A 19980-nucleotide genomic window follows, 5' to 3' on the forward strand; every position below is an offset into this window, starting at 1 on the left:
AGGTGACGACAAACGAAGATGTAAATATTGAGGAGGAAGAAGTAAAGGAAGCATTAAGGAAATTAAAAAAAAAAGAAAATCGCCAGGAGAGGACAGAATACCGAACGAACTCCTAAAGTACGGAGGACCAGATCTGACCAAACAACTATTAAAACTAATCCAAAAATAATAGAACAAAACAGAATTCCCAAAAATGGAGATCAAGCATCCTAATAGCTCTCTTCAAAGAGAGAGGCAAATCGGACCCGGAAAATTACAGAGGAATTAATTTATTAAACACAACACTAAAATTACCAACCAAAGTGATAATAAATAAACTGAATGAAATTATAACAATAGCAGAAGAATAACAAGGTTTTAAGTCGGGAAGATTATGCACCGATGCTATATTTATAATAAGGCAAGTGCAAGAGAAATAATTAGAATACAACAAACCGGCATATCTATGTTTCGTGAACCTTAAGAAGGCATTTGACCAGGTTAAATTAAAGGACGGTATCCCCTTATTGTAAAATATATCCAAATATATAAGGGTATATCCTAAAAAAAGGATACCAAATGGGAGAAACACAGCTTAAAATAATCTGGTGAATAATCAGCTTAAAAGTGAAAACGATTTGCAACGTATGCTGCACCAATCTAATATAATCGCCAGAAAATTTAACATCTTAATTTCCCTAAAAAAGACAAAATGCTTAGTTTCAACAGCAACTTTACTAAGATGTAAATTTAAAGCTGGAAGGTCAGATAATAGCACAAGTGATGGAGTTTAAATATCTAGGCATCACATTATCTAGCTATGGAAAGCTCGAAACTGAAGTGGAAAATTAAGTAAATAGCACAAACAGAGCCGTAGGCTGCCTGGATGAAACAATATGGAGAAATAAAATATCGGGAAATAAATAAAAAACAGAAATTACAAAACACTCATCAGACCAATGATGACATACGCGACAAAAACAGGACCTGACACAAAGAGGACAAAAAGGATATTAGAAACAGCAAAGATGAAAACACTTGATGACAAAATTGATGGCAAGACACTATGGGACAGAGCTAGAAGTACAAGGTGGAGAACATCAAGAACTGGATAAGAAATAGAAGAGTATGGAATGGAACAATAATAAAAGCCGAATGACAACAAATGGAGTAGTAAAGACGTCAAGAGACGGTTCCCCAATAGAAAGACGCTCAGTAGGAAGACCACGAAAACGATGGAACGACAACTTACTGAAAGCACATTGGAAAACAGACAGTCATGTCTACATTAAAAGAAGAAGAGAAAGAGAAAAACGTTTGTGATTTTATTTATATATTCAATTAAAATCCTAATAGGTTATGTAACCAGGATATTTCCAGTACGCTACAAAAATTTTTTTACGTGGCTCGTATGTTTTGTGGTGTCTAGATTAGGTGTTGTTGCTTTTATTCTATTATCTACAAGAACAATAAATTAATAATGTTTGAAAAATTTACATAAATTTCCGGAAATTTCTAGTAAAAATTTAACTCTTAAACAAAGAACTGTTTCAGTGGACAGAAAAAAACAATAGTAAATGTTGTAAAAAAAAATGACGCTCAATTGATTAAAACTCAAATCATGTGTCTGCACAAACTGATTTTAATGATGAATGTTTTCTCTGCGTGCTCGTATTATTGCCTAAATTCTCCTTGGCATTCCTAAAATCAAATGAGAAATGTCCTGTTGAGAAGTAAGTTCCCATTCCTCTAAAAAGGCTTTTTTTAGTTGATTTAAGATTAAAGTGGCAGGAACACGACTTTATATCCTTCACTTAAGCATGTACCAAACATGTTCGATTGGGTTTGCGTCTGGACTCAATGCTGGCTAATCCACTACAGGAATATTTACTTCATTTAAAAAGTGTTAAGTGATTCTCGCACTGTGAGGCTTGACATTATAATGCATCAGAACAAAGTCATTTCTAACAAAACCAGCATAAGGCACAACAAAAGAATAACAATTTATTACAAATTACTGAAAACAGTTTGTTTCGTTTGTGTTTGTGTTTGTGTTTGTGTAGTTTCTGCTAAAAATACGAGAATATTAAACTACATTTATTTTACATATTCCCAACTGTCAACAAACGCGCGCAAAAGGGTGCCGACACAAACAGGGTCGTACTGAGGTGTATCATACGATTTTTTAAAATATTTACTTTTCAAAACTATTAGTGTAAGAATTTCTTAAAATTTAATCATTGTAAACAAAATCTAATGTTTCATTGAAGAAAAATGTGCTAAAATAAAATATTCATTAACTGAGAGATACTTAACAAAGTGAAAATTTTAAATAAAGTAGCATTGTCATAAGTTTGTCAAAGCATAAAAACATACCATTTAAATTACTCAGAGTCTGAAGAGCTACATGTGCTGCTGTCTTCGTCTGGATTTATTATTATGGATTCGATATGGTTCTCTATTATATTGTTTAACTTTTCCATTTTGGACTCGACTTTTTGCTGAACGTTTTGCACACATTTCTGCCACGTAGTTGGACTAGTATTATTTATTGCATCATAAAAAATATTTTTCATATGTGCAAATTTAAAAGTAGTGTTGAGATGAGCTCAATCGGATTGAGCTCACAATGGTATGAGGGCAGCCTTAGCACTACTTTGTTTTGGCTTTTTGCCATCTCATCAATGATATATTTATTATATTGTCCCTTATGTTCCTTAACGATAGCCAGCAGTTGCACTTTTAACGTGGAGTCCTCAAACCCTATATTTTTTATTTCAGCCACGCTTGGATGTCAGCTTTTCTAGAAGCAGTAGTTGGAATTGTTTCCAATTTTCTTGAATGATAAGACGCGTTATCTAATACGATGATGGAGTTGTCTGCTAATCGGGGCAGTATATGTTTAAACTAATTTTCGAAAAATTTCCCGTCCATTTCTTCATGGTAGTCTCCACTTTTTTTTTATTCAAACACCCACAGCCCTTCTGGAATAAACCTATCTTCACTGCCAATGTGACAGATTATTAGCCTTTTTTTTACTAAAAATTTTATTTTTTTAAAGTTAACTTGAAGTGAAAAAGCACATAAACATTTAACTGCAGGATTTTTTAACCCCGTAGAAAGTCTATCTAAAAACGCTTGTTTATAAGACGTTACCGAATTGTCGACCCATAATTTAGATTAGGTGTGGCCAGCGTTTAGCCAAGTCTCGTCTAAGTAGTAAATTTTGCGGTTTTTATTTCTGTAGGACTTAATTTTTATCAGAAATTCTCATCTCCTTGAGACAATTTCGTCCCTGTTCATCAAAATGCTGTTTCGCTGACGACGTTCAAACTTAAAATTTACTTCTTTCAATAATTTAAAAAACGTAGTTCTTTTGAAGTTAGCCAAACCGGATCTTCATTAACAACTCTCAGAACTTTGTCTATAGTGGGTATTTCATTTCGAAAAAAGAATTGATGGATTACTCTTCTTATTGTTTTTCTGTCAAATTCATCCAGCGAGTTAAAAATACTTTTATGATCCTCAACTGATTTTGGTGTCGACAATGTTCCCGTAATTTCATATTCATGAATCACATTGCGTACACTACAACTACACACGCCTACAATAGATAAAAACTACAATATTTGTTAAATATAGTGAAAATGCGCACTCTAAAATAAATAATGGAGAAACAATTTCACTACCTGTTTTTATCTGCTACTCTAATAGAAATCGCACTTTTCGATATTGTAGGGTTCTCCTGCATTTCCGTTTTAAATACATTTATAATCTTTCCTTCATTTTAACGTCAAAATGTCCCTTTACTGGTCTTTTTTAGGTGAAGTGAGAATTAAATTAATATCAAGGAGTTCATCGGCTGTAGCAGTGCTTGACATTTTTATTATTCTATTTACCTTCAATAACTTAATGTACTTAGTTGATTGAGAGAATGTCAAAACAGCCTGGGGAAAAATAATATGTATTGTAATACAACCAGCATCATCGGAAATATCGGTAAAGTTATGAAACTGCATTCTGTGTGCTTTTTTAAGTCCAGAAATATTCCATTCACTCACGATAAAACCCCCCCAAAGAACAGCTTGGATTGACATGACACATGGCATACACAACACACACATTGATTTGGCATACACAACAAAGCTAACATGTTAAATAAAAAAAATTATATTCTGCCAATGTGTTTTTGCCCTAGGGGTGAGTTTCACCCATTCTCAGGGGTGAAAAAACATACTTTCAAAAATAAGTCAGGAATTGGATAAACTGACTAATTTTAAGCAATCTTTGTTCTATAGAGTTTTTTCACTGAGTCAATACTTTTCGAGTTATTTGCGAGTGAATATGTTCATTTTTCAACAACAAAAAAACAATGTTTTTAGACAGTTTTTGCAAATAACTCAAAAAGTAAGTATTTTATCGAAACAATATTCGTAACAAAAATATAGCTTATAAAATAGCAAAAAAAATGGTGTACATATAAAGCCAGATGCACTTTTGTAGCTAATGAAAAGTAGGTTCTTGTTCGTCTAATTCCAAATCGAATATTTGAACGTGAAAGTATGAAAAAAACAAGCAATTTCCCCGACAGCGAGTTTTCCCCGAAAAGTGCTTCATTTTTTTAATATTTCTAGTTGAAATATTCGATTTAAAAGTTAAATTACGTTTCATTAGCTACAACTCTGCTTTTACTGAGTCTACACACTTCATATAAGTATAAGTACATCATTTTTTTAACTTTTTTATAAGCTATATTTTTGCTAAGAATATTTTTTTTTTTTTGATAAAATTCTTAGTTTTTCAGCTATTTGCGGAAAACCGCCTAAAAACGTGGTTTTTTTATTGAAAAATGATTATATTCACTCGCAAATAACTCGATAAGTATTGAATTTGTACAAAAACTGTATCAAATAAAAGTTGCTTAGAATATTCAATTCTAGACTTATTTTGAATGCATGTTTTTTCACACCCGAGAAGGGCTGAAACTCAACCCCATGGCAAAAGCACACATCGACACAATATCACTTTTTTTCTTTGCCGTTAGCTATGTATATGCCAAATTTCATGTAAATCCAAGCGGTACTATAATATTTACAGCCAAAACCGTGAATAATGATCTAAAAAGGAAATAAAACTTTTCGAAACATCAATAAATTAAAATATTGGCTTCTCTTACCTTTATTAAAGTGATTACGGCAAGCTATTTTTACTTTTGATTAAGAAATACTTAGTTTTTGGATACTAAAAGTTCACTACACACTATAAAACTTAATACTAAACACTTCAGACTCAAAATTCGATGTGTTCATGATTACGCAAACGAATTTTTTGCACTAATCATGAGGCATTTTACAAAGACTGTTTGAAACGGACCGGAAAATTTCCTAAATGGGTGATGATTTGATGATGAAAAAAGTTCTTGAGGATGAAACAGCTGGAATAAAGGTAAATGGAGTTGCCATTAAAAACATTAGATATGCGGATGACCCTGTGATCTTAACCGAAAATATTCGGTTAAGAAAGATCTTCGGATACTGGTGACCAGAATAGCGGAATATGGAAAAGAATACGGTCTAACAATAAATGTCAAGAAGACAAAATGAAAACTCAAAGAAACAACGAGAATCTTCTAATAAACGGAACCAACGTCGAACAAGTGGACAAATATGTATATCTGGGAACAATGATTAACTCCACAAATGATTACATTCAGGAGATCAAAATCAAAATAGAAAAGGCTAGAGCAAATTTCAACAGAATGAGAAGAGTGCTATGTACAAGGGATTTAAAATTGAAACTAAGAGTTAGGTTGGCGAGGTGCTATATTTTTTCGACTTTGGTTTATGGAACGGAATCTTGGACCTTGAATGCGACATCACTGAAAAAACTGGAATGATTCGAGCTGTGCGTGTATAGAAGAATTCTGAAAATGTCGAGGACAGAACACGTCACAAACAAAGGGGTTTGTGATTTCTCTTTATGTGACAGAACCGTCACATAAAGAGAAATACACCTTGCTGCAACTGATTATGTAGGGAAAGATCCAAGGAAAACAAAGCATATGGAGGCGTAGAATGTCATTGCTGCGTAACCTGAGAGAGTGGTATGGATGTACATCAAATGAACTTTTCAGAGCAGCCTTCTCAAAAGTCCGAATAGCTATGATGATTGCCGACCTCCGCCGCGGAGATGGCACTTGAAGAAAAAGATGGCAGTTTCTGCAAAATATCATCATGTACTGCTAAATAGCCTACCACCAAGTATTGCGAAATTAAGTGCTAGCGGGAATTATATTTTTCAGCAGGATAAAGCGGCCTGTTATATCTCCAGAATCACAAACAAATGGTTTGGAAATCACAATATAAATGTCCTTTTTTGGCCTTCTAACAGTCCTGGCCTAAATGTCATTGAAACGGTACAGCATAAAATAAAACAGACACTAACGAGTAATCCACACTGGACATTCTACGAACTTAAAACCAAAATAGAGCAGATTGGTAATGAATTTACGTCTAAACAGTGCAGGTCCTTAGTCGAGTAAATGCTCAACCGAATTGGAGCGGCCACAGAGCATAAGCGCGGTGCTACTCCGTTTTAAATATAAATATTCGTTCTATGTTCCAATATATAGTTGCTAAAAAAATAAACATTATTTATGATTAATAAGTTCTATTAATGTATGAATGAATGAATGAATGAATCTATATTGTTGTAGGAGACTAGTTTAGCGGTTTATCCTTATAATTAGAGCATAAACCGACTAATTTTTTTGTATTTACAAAACATTTGCACAACAAAAAACAATTTCTCAAATCGCTTTGAGTAAAATTGTTTTAGGTGTATCTTATCGAAATAAATAATTTTTCATCCCAGTAATTTGTTAAAAAATGCTTCTTTTTCGAGTTATTTAAATTTTTTTATTTAAAAATGCCTTAATTGTTTTTTTTTCTGAAAAACTACTAAATGAATTTCAATAGGGATGTTCACAAATTTTTAAATATAGTTAAATTCAGTTAAATTCAATAGATTATAAAATATATGAAAATATAGTAAACATGAAATTGTTTAAAAATATATATTTTTTAAGATAAATCAATTCTTAATTTTAATTTTGATGGAGGCTAGAAAAACGGCTCCTCGCAGCGAGGCTACGGTGTGTGACGTCAGCAGTCGTATCGACAACTTGTTGTGTATACGTATTTACGAAGTGTAACCAGTTCTTTAAGTATTTATACAGTGATAATGAAGCCAAATAAGTGGTGTTTGCTACAAAGAGAGGGAAAAACTAGAAAAAGCAGTTATTATGCAAGTTAGAAAAAAAAAAATAAAATCAAATATCTGTAACTCGGAAGGAATCAACACTATGTTCATTTTTAAAACTTTATAGGAGAGCAGTTTTAAACTTTTTTTCGCCAAAAAGTATTATTGCTGCAGCTCTTTATTAAGATATCGAAACAATATTTTACTAGAGCATTCTGTTTATTGTTATTTACATAATACATTTGTTATAATTAAAAACAAATTTGTTCCTGTGTTTTTTAACCCTTTTAACGGACATGGTGTTGTAGCCATCTAATAAAGTTATTGTACTGTAAGAATTAGTATGGGGTATTCAATAACAACTACATTCCTATTTGACTTTTACTGACAAAATTTATTTAACCATACAATTTACCTTTACAAATATAAATATGTATGTAAAAATGGCATTTTAGGTACAAACCACTCAGTCATCCTCAAGGAAGTCTCCTTCTGGATAGTCACTATTAGTATTACTAGTAGGTATGCTTTAAGTTTTGATAAAAATCATGGCAAAATGTAGGAACATTTGACAGTAATGCCAATAGATCGTTATACTTTTGTTGTGATATAAGTATTGGACATTGTGATACCAGTTGCAAATCTTTTGGCAATGTAAGGTGTTGCCTTCGAAACCTAACAAGGTCAATCTCCTGGTTTTCGTCATGAAAATTACTTTTTAAAAACATAGTTCCAATGCTGTTTTGTTTAACTTGCAGTTAAACACAGTTTGACAGAAGAACTTTTTGTTTGTTAATGTCTCTTTTCTATTAATCATATGCGGATTTTAAGATGTTTTGACATCATACAATGACCTTAAATTTTTAAATTCTTCTAGTTCCATAGTATGTACGGTATATTTCATTGAGGTTTGTCTGACTAACTGCTGCCAATCCCAGGGCGTGTGAATAGAAATGTTAAGTTTTTTCTCTTTCGCTCTATCAGCGCATGGACAGTGTCCGCCTCCATGTGGGTATTACTCTTTAGTAGAAACTTCTGGATGATAATTTTTACTTTTTTAAACAAAAGTATTAATGCTAACATTTTTATTCTGGCAGTAACATTTGTAAGACCGTAGTATGATTTCTTCTATGTTACTGTCAGGAATGACGGTATCTGACCATTTTAGTAATGCAGATCTTATTTCATTTCCACTACGAATAGTTTATCAGAACTTTTCTCTATATCAGACTGATCTTCGTTATCACAACTCAAGGCATCTCTATTAATATGCTCTTCATTTAAAACATTATTGCTTGGTGTATTATTTGATTCTGAAATTAAACAAGGCGTATAATATTGGTTGTAAAAGATTTAATAATATTGCTAGTCTATGGTTGGTATCAAATCACTACATTATCCTTTTGAGGTTATGTTTTTTAATAATTTAAAAATAATGAGCAAAAAGGTAGCTTACCTGTAAATGCAATAGAAGAATTCGCAGAACTTTTTAGTAGGTACTTCAAGAATATTTCTAATACGAGAATTATGGTTCATTGTTCTTATTATTAGTAACAAACCACTGTAAACACACCATTAATAGCAAAAGTATTATTATTAGATCACTAACAGTGTACCTCTCATCATAGAGATATGCGCGGCGGTAATTCACATGCGTAGAGGGACAAAACATTAAGTCCACATGGTGTTTTATCCCTCTAAGTAAAAATGGACTTGGTGTTCTTTTAAAGGTCACTTTCTTTATCAGCAAATGGTTTAGTACCTAGTGCTCTATTCCTTTAAATAAAGTTATAAAAGTTAATTATTAGTCTGTAAAATTGTCAAAATTGAAAAAATGGACATAGTGTTGTAGAGTATCCCTCCGAGGTACAGATATAAAAACCTGTGGTTTGAGAATTTTATGTGAATATGGTGTTAAATTGTTTGGAACTGTAATAAAAATCGTCTCAGAATTGTTTTTAGATGTATTTAGACACCCAGGAACAAAACACCACTTAATTGGCTTCATTATCAGTGATTAAATACTTAAAGAACTGGTCACACTTCGTAAATACGTATACAAAACAAGTTGTCGATACGACTGCTGACGTCACACACCGTAGCCTCGCTGCGAGGAGCCGTTTTTCTATCCTCCATCAGAATTGAAATTAAGAATTGATTTATCTTAAGAAATATATATTTTTAAACAACTTTATGTTTGCTATGTTTTTATATATGTTATAACCTATTGAATTTAACAATATTTAAAAATTAGTGAACATCCCTATTGTTTTTTATTGTATTGATACTTAGAAATAAGTTACAGGTAATATTCATAACACCGTTAAATATAAATAAAAGACTATATAATGGTTAACTATTATGTACAAGTAAGAATATTTTGATAAGGATACATGGTTTATATCGTGCTGAAGATATGGAATCAAATATTTCGAATAATATGCATTTCGAGCAATCTATTGCTGCATACCAGCGTTTCCCAAACTTATTTTTCTGTGGCCCGGTTATTTTTTGGGCTTATCTTTCGTGACTCGTTATTTTTTTTTCATCCCCTTGTGTGTGTACAAGAAAACATATTTAAATATTTATTATAGCTTTATGTATTTTAATAAAAAATCATAATTAAAACAAAAATGTAATAAAACAAAATAAAAATCAAATACTTTTTTATTGAGAAGTATGCAGTTATTTTTGGTTAACTAAAAACTTCACGTTTGAAGGAAAGATATTAATTTTATCCTCAGGTCCGGTTCACCTTCAAACGGTTCCTATATTTATTTTTGAGGTAAACCAGTGTTAAAAACCCTGCTTCACACATATAGGTCGTAACAAAAGGAATTAGAAACTTTATCGCTTTTTCTGCTAAATCTGGGTACTCCTGGCGACAAGACAACCAAAAATCTATTAGTGGTATTTTGTCAAATATGTCTTTGAGTGCCTCATCACACGATAGTTCAATAACTGACTCAATATATAAATCTGGAAGTCCTGTGTCGGATTCTGCGTCCATTGCAAATGGATTTCTTGTCCATGCTTTGTTGCTGTGAATGGGGAAAAATATTCCTTTAGATTTGCCTCCAGTCCTAGCATATGTTTCTTGAAAGCCGCTGAAATCTCATTCGGCATTGAATTTAAATTATTCTCTTTTTGTATTTATGTTAGCTTTGTAAAAACTTTGTAATTTCCCGCTTCCGAAGGACGTATTCACAAATTAAATTTTTTTATTGCAGTTTCCACATTCTCTTGTACTTTAAATATAGTTACATTGCTACCTTGTAATTTCATATTTATATTGTTCAAGAAGTCAAAAATATTACAAAGATGACATCCCTATCCGTTGGTGGATGTTGTTCTAAGAATATTGAAATTTCTTTCTTTAATTCAATAAATCTTTTTAAAACATTTCCTTTTGATAGCCAACGCACTTTGCAGTGCAAAAGAAGATGTTTATGTTCACTTCCTATTTACTTGGACAAAGCAGAGAATACTCTTGAGTTTAGTGAGAGGGATTTTATGAAGTTTATAAATGCTACACACTCTTGGAAAGATTCGTTTAAAAACAGTGGCATTTTTGACAGCTAAAGCCTCTCTGTTGATGCTAAAATGCACCCAAACACTTTCTGGTACTAGGGCTTTGATCCTCGGAAAAAGTTCAGTACGAGCGTCTGCCGTTACCCGTGCTCCATTGCCACTGAGTCCCCCACATTTATTCCATTCAATTCCATTGTCATTAATGTAGCTATCAATCAGATACAACATTTCTTCAGCCGTGTTTTTTTATTGACAAAGATTTACAAAATAGAAATTCTTTGTGAATAGTATTTTGAAAAATCGTATCTAACAAAACACAGATTAATATTATCTGGTATGTCTGTGCTTTTATCAACTTACAAGGAAAAATAGTTACACTCCTTTAAGTGACCTGTAATAGTTTCTTCAGTGCCATCTCCACAATCCTATGCCCCACTGTGTTATTTGATAGAGCCAGCGAATTAACTTGCTTGTCCTGCTTTTTATCACATATCCGAGATGCTACCATTTTTATTTATATACAATATATATACACACCGATATTAAGACACCACGCCCTTCCGGTAGGGATCTATGGAGGAGTATCACCGAGTCGCAAGCCCTTATCTCTTGCCATACTGCTCCACCATAGGCCGATCAGACGCCAGCATATTCTAGTCTAAGCCGCAGATTCATCTAGAATTTTAAACTGCTACGTTAGCCTTTTTTATTTTTCTGTACACCGAGCTGGGGCTCGAACCCACATCTACTGAACTATTCGACAGTGAAGCGAATGAGAATCGACCGCCTAGCCCGCTTGGCTATCTGACCGATACTATTTTTATTGCTGAAACTATTAATTTCTCGGCAATTGTGTGAGGATAACCGGTTTCAGCAATTAATTTTGATATTTTATAAAAGCCAGTACAAGGTTTTCAGATTGAGCGTTCTGAAAAAAATTCAAATACATAGTCTTTTTGTTAGCTATTAATTCTCTCTTTTTATTCTGTATTCCAGGTGCTTCAATTCCAAGTGCCGCTTAAATTTTAAAGGTTTCATGGACTCGTTTGAAAGTGTAGCATAACAAATAACACATACGGGTTTGTCATTAGTACTCTTTATTAAACTGAACTGCAAGTAATCTTCAGAATATTGTCGGGTCCCGGACTTCTTCTTCTTTTTTGTGACAGTTGTTGACTGCGCATCGAGCGGCCGTTTGTAATTACCGCTCGTAGCTGCCCCTGGATGGATATTACTCGACTGTCTATTATTATTGTCGCTCTTAGAACTTGTATTCGACTGCAGATTACTCGACGGTCTGTTTGTGCAAGACTTGAAACTTCTACTTTGTCTTATAACAAATGTATCCATCGTCAAATTCAACGTAATCACCGTGCACAATAAAAAACGCTCTCTGTAATAAAAGAAGCAGCGAGGCAGCAGACGAAAATTTGTAATTTTGTGGATGTGATAGTAAGAGGTTAAAATAAAAACGATGGCGTAAAAAGTTAAACAAAAGTGGCGATAAAACACATCCCTGTCTAACTCTTCTACAGATCTTCATTTCTTCTGAGTGTTGCCCATCAATTTGAACTATAGCACTTTGGTTCCAATATAATATTTGCACTATATTTATAATTTTACTATCAATGCGCTTGTTCATAAGTATTGCTATTAGTTTTTCATGTCTCACTTTATCAAAAGCTTTTTAGTAAACAAAGCACAAATAGTCCTTCTCGAGTATCCATTCCATTTCGGAACTCGAACTGCGTCCCGCTAATATCCTCCTCTAGCCCTTCGTATATTCTCTTATGTATTACTTTCAGCAATACTTTTAAAGTATGACTTATGAAGCTCAGTTTTCGATAATCAGAGCACGCTTTTGCTGCTTTTTTTTAGGGATGGTTATAAATGCTGACTTCAGCCACTCTTGTTGTATTATTACCGTATTGTACACCGTGTGGAATAAATCTGCCACAACTTCCAAGTTATCCTCTTCCACTAGTTTTAACAGTTCTACTGGTATTTCATCTAATCCAGCTGCCTTATTGTCTTTAAAGTTTTTGGCAGCATATTTGATTTCATTTATCGTAATCTTCTGTCTCTCCAAAGGATTTAATTCTTGTATTTTCTGCCTTTTACCTCTTTCATCTTGGAAAATTTCTGTAACGTACTCCTCCCATCATCTTAAATTCTCTAGTAAATCTATTAGTAGTACTCCTTTTTTGTCTTTTATGTGTTCTTGCTATCGATTTCGACCCATTCCAGTCACTTCTCTTATTTTTTTGTGCATATTATCAGTTAGTGTTTTTTGCATATTAAGATTCGCATTATTTTTTAATTCGTTTTTTACTGCTTTGTTTTTTAGCAATCTTACATTAATTTTTGGTTGTTGTTTTCTGAGTTCAATTCTTTTTAATTTTATTAAGTTTTAACTGAGGTTATACCGTTTTCATACCTGCTATTTACGAGTATAAAGTCTATGTAGTTGTCTATAGTCTCTCTGACAATGTGGTTTTCTGTATGTGAAGAAGACGTCCATGTATATAGTCTTCTCATAGGAAGCTGAAACCAAGTATTGGCAATTACCATATTCTTTTCTTGGCAGAATTCTATGAGCCTTTCTCCTCTCTCGTTTCTAGTTCCTAATCCGAACTGTCCAACTATATTTTCAACTGTACCTACTCCAATTTTTGCAATAAAGTCTCCTAAAATGTAAGTAATATCTCTAGATTTTGTTAACTTGATTGCATTGTGCAATTCTAAATAAATCTTTTCGATCTCATCTTTGGTCTTATCAGCTGTGGGAGCATAGACTTGGATCATATTAATATTACAGTTCCGTGCTTGAATTTTTAGCACTATTATTGTTTCTGAGATTTGAATCACACCTAGCACTGATTTTCTAATAGTGTTGCTTATGATGAAAGCTACTCCGTATCGATGATCAGTTTTGTCTCCTTGAGTGTAATAGATATTGTGGTTATTTATTGATATCTCTCCATTTCCTGACCATTGTACATCGCTAACCCCAAGTATATCTATATTTAGTCTCTCTTTCTCTTTAATAACGCTATGTAGTTTTCCAGGCTGATATATACTTCTTACATTCCAGGTAGCTACTTTCTTGATAGGAGAGTGCTACTGATTTATCAGGTGATGATTTGTGGAAAACTTTCTTTTTGGCAGCACGAACTTTAGTGCTTTGAGATTTGATTTTTTAATTTTTCAGTAATGCTCTCTTCTCCTTATCTTTTGCTGTTTCCTTCTTTTCTTCTTGTTCTTTTAAAAGTCGCTCCTAATTAGGTATCGATGTTAGAAGGGATGACTTCAAACTTTCCCTGGTTAGTTTCCTTTTTATCTTAATTTTTGGGAAGGGAATAATGTCTGGCGGTGAAACTACTGACTGTTCTGATTTTGATGACCCATGACGACTGGGGCTCTTTCGTGTCAGTAACAGTTTCTTTTTCAATATTTAAAGGACCACGTACAGAAATTCTGACTTCCGATTTTGATAAAGGCTGGAGCTCTATCGTATCAGTAGCAAGTTCTTCTTCTTCTTTTTGTTGAAACTAGATAAAAACTCTTCTCGCCATTCATCTCTATTGTTTGTAAGACGTTTCCACATTGGCCCTGCAGCTCTTTTAATATCGTCGCTCCATCGCATTTTCGGTCTTCCTCGTGGAAAAAACTGATAAAATTTTTTTTATCTAGTGGGTAGATTCCTGTAGACCGAAAACCCTTTCTTGCTATATCTATAATGGCAGTCTTTGCAAATGCTGTGGAAAAAAGACCAGCCAACTGGTAAATGGAAAGAACCTGTCCTGGATAATAACTGGTAAGCAAATTTTACTGCTTGAAGACTTGTGTGCGATACATGATTATCTAGAATCAGACGAACAGGGTTCTCCTCTGTCGGACTTGTATGTTTTTGAAAATGCTCCAGCTACTTGATAAATGTGGAAGCGTTCATGTAACCAATATCAGTAACAGCCATGTCGCAGGTAGTGAGCCCGTCTTTAATTAGAAGAAGATTCGTCCGTTTTCGAGCAAATACGAAAAATGGGGAGACATGATGACCAGTTGCACTCATACAGCAAACAACCGTAATTGTTTGTCCTTGCTCGGCGGGTACATTTTTTGCTACATCTCTTTTTCCAACTGGGGCAACATGTTTGGGCAGATGGTTTGGGACTATCTGAATGCCCGTTTTATCGACGTTATAGATATGGTTGAGAGATAACTTATATCTTTTATAGCGTTTTCCAAAATACTGAGCTAGCTGCACTCTATTGAAGCCCATGGTTCTATCAATACTTATTTTTCGTGAAAATGGATGACTAATACGGTTTCTTACACAATAAGAGTAAATTAAAAAACGCAATGACTTTAGCGTCATTCCATAAAATCGTTTGTCAAGTTCTTTGAAATGCTGAACTATTTCGTTTTCTTGGATCTTGTTTAAGATCCAAGATTTAAACTGCTTTAAATCTGCCTAAAAACTGGGCTCCATTTCTTTTTTTTTTTTCAACCTTTGCCGTAGTGTCGCTTCATAAAATCCCACAGCTTTTGCTATCTGACGTATAGAAACGCCATTATTAATGGTTCACGTTAACTAAAGTTCACGAGCTTCGTACAAAATAACTTCTGTCAAAAACTTGCGCTCTGATTTTCTTTTGTAGTTTCTGGAAAACAGAAACTAAGATTTAGAAGAATTGCATATTTAATTCCGAAATTAGTAGAAACGATAATGGGGAAAATACGCATTCGTATTTTTGCCCCATACCTCTCGCATATTTTTGCCCCATTCGGTAACACTGTCAAAACCATCTGTTGAGATTTTAAGGACCTAACCTTAATCGTTAGTATTAATATTAAACTATTAATACTAAACTATTAATATTAAAGTGGATGACCAATTGACAGAAGCAGTCTCTATAGATACAGGAGTGAGGTAAGGATGCATTCTGTCCCCGGTGTTATTTAATATATACTCTGAATATATCTTCGAGCAAGGGCTAGGCGAACTACAAGAAGGCGTATTAGTCAATGGAATACGTCTAAACAACATTAGATATACCGACGACGCAGTAGTTTTTGCAGATATTCTGGACGGTTTGCAAAGAATAATGTCGCGTATATCAGATATAAGTAGAGAACACGGACTTGATCTTAATACGAAGAAAACAAAGTACATGGTAGTCAGTAAGCGCGAAATATTGAATACACAGCTTTTGGTTAACCAACATCCAATTGACAGAGTGGACAGCTACACATACCTTGGTACCAGCATTAACAGCCAATGGGATCACCCCAGTGAAATAAAACAACGCATAGGAAAAGCAAGATCGGCGTTCATAATGATGAAGTCTCTTTTCAGAAGTCACGATTTACCACTTGCTACCAAAATCTCTCTCATTAAATGCTATGTATTTTCTACGTTATTATACGGAGTAGAGGCCTGGACATTTCAGAAGCTTCTTTAAGAAAACTCGAGGCATTCGAGATGTGGTGTTACAGACGTATTTTAAGAATTTCATGGGTGGATCGTGTGACTAATGTTGAGGTCCTACGTAGAATAGGCAAGGAATGCGAGATTATTAACACCATCAAAGAGCGCAAACTAGAATATCTTGGCCATGTTATGAGGAATGAACAGAGATACGGCTTGTTGCAACTCATTCTTCAGGGCAAGGTATTTGGAAAGAGAGGACCAGGGAGAAGAAGAATATCTTGGTTTCAAAACCTGAGAAAGTGGTTTAATACATCGACAACTGGACTATTCAGAATAGCAGCAAGTAAAGTTAGGATAGCCATGTTGATCGCCAACATCCGGAACGGATAGGCATCGTAAGAAGAAGAAGAACTTTAATCTAAAACTCATAATAACCCACAACCAAGCCAGAATGATTGCCAATATTCGGAACGAATAGGCACTGAAAGAAGAAGAAGCCAAGAAAACACCCGAATAATTTAATTGAACGAAAAATGACAATTTGATTTTATCACAAATTATTTTTGTTATGCTGATATTACAGTGTATTAGTCCTTATAAGTAATAGTAAGTAAATTAATAGTAAGACCTTAGCCAGAAGGTTACACGAACTTTACTTTTTACAGTGTAATAGTAAAAAATAATATTTACCTCATAGTTTTTAAACCACGCCTTGAATCGGCTTTAAACTTGGAACAACACATAAGGCACACTGTTGCCAAACGTTTGTAACTAAAATTGGTTCAACCTGGACATTAGTGGCAAATTTAAATAAGGTGCGTTATTTTGCCCCATGCGTGTTTTTACCCCCAACTACCCTACTTTAGTAGTTTGCCAATTTACTTCGTTATTTCGGTATTTTCTTTTATATTGTCTTTTTTTTTAAAGACGTATTGTGTTTTCTTTTTTATAAATATTAATTTTTAAATTGGGTAAATTCCCCATCTTACAATATCTTGAATTTTGCACTGCTCTCTAACGTTTGATTTTGATTTGATTTTAAACATGTGTTCTTATTTACAATACTTTATGAATATAGTGGTTAAGTTAGGATATACATGGTGATGGTTTTTCCACCATTGTAATGGACTCTCGATACAGGTGTACGTTTAGATGAGTCATGTCCAATTAATTACACCATGGACGTAAGTCATCTTTATCGGTTTCTTTTTCTTGTACTGGTTGATTTTCAATAGTACAATCTTCTTTTTCTTTTTTTATAGAAATAACCAGCTTCATAACTCTTTCTTTTATTTTTTTATCTATATTTTTATCAGAAAATCCCTGCACTTTAAATCGTGAATCCATAAATGTACATAATGACAATGTGCCACTCTGTTCTATCCCTCTAAATCTTTTTGCTAAACCCGATATTAGTAATTGTACTACGTCGGATACTATCGATGTAAGGTTACCGTTTGCTAAAATTTTATTGCAAGATTCTTGCAGGCAGCGTACCATCACTGAACTACCCTTCAAGTATTTTTGGCCACTCATTGTAATTGTTATTTCTTTAAAAGGCCGTAAAATTTGGGAAAGTTGAGAACAAATAATCCAGTCTTCATTATTTAGATTTGGTCTAAGTCTAAGTCTATATTAACTAATACCAATGTGGAACGGATTGCCTCTTTTAATTTGGTCATTCTTTTTAACATGTAATAGGTGAAGTTCTACCTAGTTTCCACGTCTTGGATTGGCCGTTTGGAAACTTTGTTTTGTTGTAATTGATACCTTATAAGTCTTTCTGAAGATAAGGTACTTTTTTTGAAATGTGTTTTTGCCGAATTGTCGAAAAAAAACTTTTTATTTTATCTATTTGTACACGACAGCATTCAAGTGCGTCCCCTACCAATAAATTTAACGTATGAGCAAAACAATTTAAATGTTTTCATTCCAAAACATCTTTAATAGCTTTGACCATATTTGGAGCATTATCAGTTACTGCAAAATTTACTTTTCGTTTTAGACCCCACTGATAATAATTTCACTAATTTCAAAAGGAATGTTTTCTGAATTATGGTTTCCAGAAAAATGGCAGCAGCCTAATAAAACCGTTTTAAATTCTAAATTTTCGGTTAAATATTGTCTTGTTAATGCTATATAACTCTCAGTTACTCCATATGTCCAGAGGCCAGTAGTAATGCAGATATTTTCTACTTCTTTAACAACTTATGATCTAATAATTTGCTCAGTTTTAATATAACATTCCTGAAGTAATGAACCTGACGTAATGAACAAGTTTTTCTTGTTGGCGGTTTATATCCAGGAATCCACCCTGCAAACTTTTTAAAAGCTCGTTCTTCAACTATGAAAAACGGATGAAACGAGTCTTTGCATAGGTTTAGTAAATCCATATCTATTTGTTTCTTTTGTTCTAAACTAAACCCTTGGGTGGCGGTGGCAGTATGTCAGTATTTGTAGTAGAAGTAGTCGAAACGGACAGAAATGCGTCAGGAGAAGTTTCAATCATTGCAATATTCAGAAAGTGGACCAAAAAAGCTGCATCTTCTACAAATGTGCATTTTTTGAAAATAAAATTATTATTCTTATACTAGGTCAATAATTTTGACTAAGAAAAATAATTCTTAATTGAATATTTACAACAACTAAATCCTTTAACGAACTATCAATAAAGATTTGAAATCGAAAATGCAGATCAATCGTAAATCGAAACTCATTCATTAACAAGAATGCCTAGTTATAAAAAACAAAGGAAAGAGTTAAGAAGCTGGTCAGTTCTATAAAAAAAGAAAAAGAAGATTGTACTAGTGAAAATCAACCAGTACAAGAAAAAGATACTGATAAAGATGACTTAAGTCCATGGTGTATTTTTGATGAATTAGTTGGACATGACTCATCTAAACATACACCTGTATCGAGAGATATAAAAGAAGTCGACATGTATTTGTCTGATGATATTACCCACAAAAAATTTCGAACGGAGATTGGAACTGTCCATTACAGTGGCGGAAAAACCATCGCCATGTATATCCTAACTTAACCACTATATTCATAAAATATTGTAATATTGTAACAAAATATGTTCCTTGTGAACACATATTCAAAACCTAGTTTAATTTTAAATACAAGAAGAACACGTTTAACAAGAAAAGTGGAAAAACTTATGTTTTTAAAATGTCAATTTAGACAATTCGCGATTTAATAATGTATAATGTAAATGATAGTACTATTTGTATTGTTTAATTTATTTTTCAAGTTATAATAAATATATCCTTCGTTAGTTTCCTTCAATATAATAGCCAATATCTTTGTTTGTGTACCCGCTTATTTGAGACTACTGCTAAACAATCAACTAGTTAAGAGTTTACGAAAAACGGTTTCGATAAAAATGTCAACGACCCACCTCTAGTTTCATGGGTATATTAGGATCGAAAGCAGAGATATGTAAAATATCTCTGATCGGAACTAATCGTCTCACTAATGGCCAATGGGTGTCAATAAGAAATATGGAGAGGAGACCAAGGGGAAATATGATTGTTATCTTTGTCTATTCGCTGAAAATATGATTTAATATCTGTGTTAGATATGCTGTTAAATTTTACCATACCGACCATAAACTTTTACCTACACTGTATATTTTATATTTAAACTTGCAAACGTCAACAAACATACCCTACTCATTAAATTTTAGATAAGTACAATACTCTATACAAACAAGAATTGTCCCATCTCTAACTTTTTATCGTCAAACTAACTTGGCAGCTTGTGTTTGAGAG

This window comes from Diabrotica undecimpunctata, chromosome 5 (assembly GCF_040954645.1).
Source record: "Diabrotica undecimpunctata isolate CICGRU chromosome 5, icDiaUnde3, whole genome shotgun sequence".
Taxonomy (NCBI): Eukaryota; Metazoa; Arthropoda; class Insecta; order Coleoptera; family Chrysomelidae; genus Diabrotica; species Diabrotica undecimpunctata.